We start from the raw sequence: 3,877 nt of genomic DNA, 5'->3' as shown, positions 1-3,877 counted from the left end.
CCAATTTACGTACAACACACTCAATGTCTTTGAAATTAAAAAGGACTCCACCTTGAAACAAATATCATTGGTTGTAGATATAATATACAACACGATAAGAGTTGAGTCAATTGTAGTACAAGTCAACTTCTAATTATAACGACCCATAAGTTGTTACATAAAGATAAACTTATTTTACTATTTGAAAAGACTACTTTGACTTTAAATAGAAAAACGTTTTTATTAATTAAAAACTAATCAACTTTTATTTTATAAAATCCTAATTAATGTTTGTAAAATATAAAATAAATTTCTTTCGAAAATATCGTGTTACCTAGCCACCCTAAGTTATAGTACAATCGACTATAACTTAGAGTATGAGTTATTACGTTATAATTGTAACAATTATAACTTAAGACTAACTCAAAACAATTATTAAATATCGTAAAGGAGAGACGAACTAACTACTGACTAATCTTCCTTGAAAATTCTTCAGTCGTAAGTTCCTTTCATCCTTCTTGATCACAAACTCAAACCGCATCGACAAATCGTCGTACTTTGCAATGTTGTAACCTTGTTATACTGTCAAGTCTTAACAAACAATTACGTGCAAACTTATATAACAATTATTATATACTTGTCATCATCAAAACATAAAACCATATTCAAGACACGGTCCAACACTGGCATCATCAACCAAGTGTGGTCTAACAATATGTTTCTTTATGGCTCCACATGTCATCCAAGAAGAATAATTACAAATGCTTCTATCTGCTTTCGTTGATCTTTGTACCAAAAATAAATGTAAATAACTCATCGGAGGGAGTATGACAAATAGCTAAATCCAAAAATTTCATAAAACATTAATTAAATGAGTGAAATTTGAGTTTATAAGAGGTTGGTTGGACAGAATGATAATGAATGAATCGAAAAAAAAAAAAAAAAAAAAAAAAAAAAAAAAAAAAAACTTAGGGGCACAATATAGAATTTTTCTAAAGAATTTAACCTTATTCCTACTTTACAATTTATGAGTATATTAAATTATAATTCTAAAAATGTTTTTTTTTAATCATATAGAGAACAATCACAAATGATCCTCTCCTTTGATTGTTCTTTGTGCCAAAAATAAATGTAAATAAATCGCCGGAGTATGAGAAATAGCTACATCCTAATATGGCCCCCTCTATAGAAATCACAATCGATGCTTGGAAATTTTTTACCACTAGATGAAGGAGACGAAGAATCTAACCTAGTTATAGTAATATTAACAACGACATGCTCACAATAAACGGTACTAACTCGCGAATTAACAGTGACCGTCATAGCAACATCGAAATCAATATATCCCATACCACTCTCCAACCCCAAATTGAACCCGGGTTTCTCAGCTATCAACACATTGAGGGTAATTGGCTCGGTCCTTATCAATGTCGCATTCATTTTGCCCAGAGAAAAGTCACCCAAGACATCGTCCTCGGCTAATACGTGCTCATTCTTGTAAACCAAAACCTGAATGCTCGTGAAGTTGAGCATTATCTTGTGATGATCCGAGTTATTGACATTGACTACGATTTCAAAGAATGAGGTGAGGTGATTGTCGGACGTGAGGTTGAAACCGGTGACCGAAGCGTGATCAAGGGTGAACGTTGGATGGATATCGTCCTTTGATAGTAGGTAGTGCATCGAAAACATTAGAAATGCTATGAATCCTATTGAGAACGCAACTGCTGCTATGGCTACAATAATATCTATGATGAAGGCTAGTATTCCTGGTTTAGTCATTAACAGGAAAGTTTGAGTGAATTATAGGATTGAGATTAAAAAAAATGGTCTGATATCGTGTTGTTGATATGTAACTAAGGCAATGTTGTGTACTCCGTATTCAATTCAGGGAGTACTATATATACGACTTCGATTATATAATACAGAGTAATTACAACTAGCATAACATATACACTCGATTTGGTCAAGAGATGAATTTGTCATGTAAATATTTCGTCTTCCCGTTTTATACATAGGTTGCATCCACGTAATAAAGTGTATTGAAAGTACAAGCAACCAACTAAGATTAGAAATCTATCCATATAACATCTCGGTCCTAGTCATTTGTTTATCTTTAAGTTTGGCACAAAGTCCAAGAAATGAAAGGAGACCATTTGGAGGTGTTGTTGAGTAAGAAGTAAACCATAGGTTATGTTGATCATTACTTCATTAGGTCAAATTATTACCATTTGAAAGTATTTTTAATATAGAAAGGTAAATAAATGACTGAGACACTTATAAATGCAACAGGAAATAAATTACCGAAATGGAGACCAGAGGGAGTACTTTTTTTTTTGGATCAAAAGAACAATAGCATTAAAAAGCCGAAATAGTTCGTACTACAGACTAGGGAGGCGGGGGGGGGGGGGGTGGGTGGGTGGGTGGGTTGTTTCGAGGATAAGAGAGTACAAATGTGGGCCAAATATTAAGCATACAAAGCGGAAACAAAAGATGGCACATTGTCCCAAATAAAAAGACCATTTTTTTTTTACTTGAGTCCTTCGAAGCGAATTTGTAGATGGCATCTGCAACACGGTTGATTGTCCGCCACTCAAAGATAATCTTCACGGTAGGTGGTGTTTTTAATCGTTCCCTACACTCCAAAACAATATTAGTGTAAGGCCCACAAGACCCCGAGTTACCCAAAACTTTGATTGCAAGAGAACCATCCAAACTAACAATAAAGTTACCAAGATTGTTAACCGCAACGATTAAACCTTCTCTAATAGCAAGGAGCTCGGAGATAAAGGGATTAAGGGATAAGATTCTAGAGGACCAACCTCGACTCCACACGCCCATAGAACACCGGGAAACACGCGCAAGCCTAGCAAGTGAAGAGGAAGGACAAAAGGTCGCATCGAAATTGATCCTGGAACAATTAGGCGGAGGAGTAGCCCAACGATTTGAGTAGAAATTACGAGGCTCAGAGGGGCATGTAGGGGGCTGGCAGTTGGTAGACGGCTGGCAGACGACGAGGTTATGATGGCGAGGGGCCTGGGCAGAATGCCATTGAGATGGAAGGGATGAGGAGAGGGAAACCCACTTAGAGTCGATAATAGGGGCATTGCTAGTGAAGACGAAGTCGTTGCACCGTAGCCAGATATGCCACACAAGGAAAGAGAAGAGGGTTACCCAATACTTGTTTGCAGCGGTATAGTTTTTGTGAATCCTAGGCTGGAGGGGAAGAGAGAAAAAAGAGGATGGTACATTGAAATTATCCCAGACGCAGAGGGCATGGGGACAGTCACAGAGGATGTGAATTGTCGATTCAGCAAGAGAACGGCTAAGGCAGCCAGTGCAGTGGTGGTGGGGGGGGGGGGGGGGGTGCTAAACTATCTTTTGTGGGGAGTGAGATTGTGTGGTAGTTTCTACCACTAGGAGAAACACAGAAAACGCTTGATGCGGGGTTGCAAGGGGATGTCCCAGAGCCAACACATGTCATCATTAAGGGGCCCAGGGCTGGTAGAGTGGCCTAAAATAATGTCATAAGATGATCCAATAGAGAAGTTATTTTAGAAAGCAAGAGTAGAGGATATGATGTCTAGCATGGGGATAGAAGGAAGGGGAATGGACATAATGGTAGTGATGACAGAGGTGGGGAGAACATACTCAAGGGAATCAAAATTCAAAAATTCGTCTTTGATGATGTTGCTAAGTTTATCCTGGTTAGCAGAGAGGGAAAGGGGTCGTTGAAGGCAGTTTCTTAAGGGTCCGGGGGAGGGGGCGGGAGGGGGGGGGGGGGGGGGTTGTGGTCGTTCCAAGTGGGGGAGAGTTGGAGAGTGACCATCTAATACCCATACCCTTCCAGATATAGGATCCGCATCTGAAGGAAGGGTGGGAGGGGTCAGAATGTAAG

The sequence above is a fragment of the Silene latifolia genome, chromosome X (assembly GCF_048544455.1).
Source record: "Silene latifolia isolate original U9 population chromosome X, ASM4854445v1, whole genome shotgun sequence".
NCBI lineage: Eukaryota > Viridiplantae > Streptophyta > Magnoliopsida > Caryophyllales > Caryophyllaceae > Silene > Silene latifolia.
The sequence above is the reverse complement of the archived record's forward strand: the minus strand, read 5'-3'. Positions refer to the sequence as shown.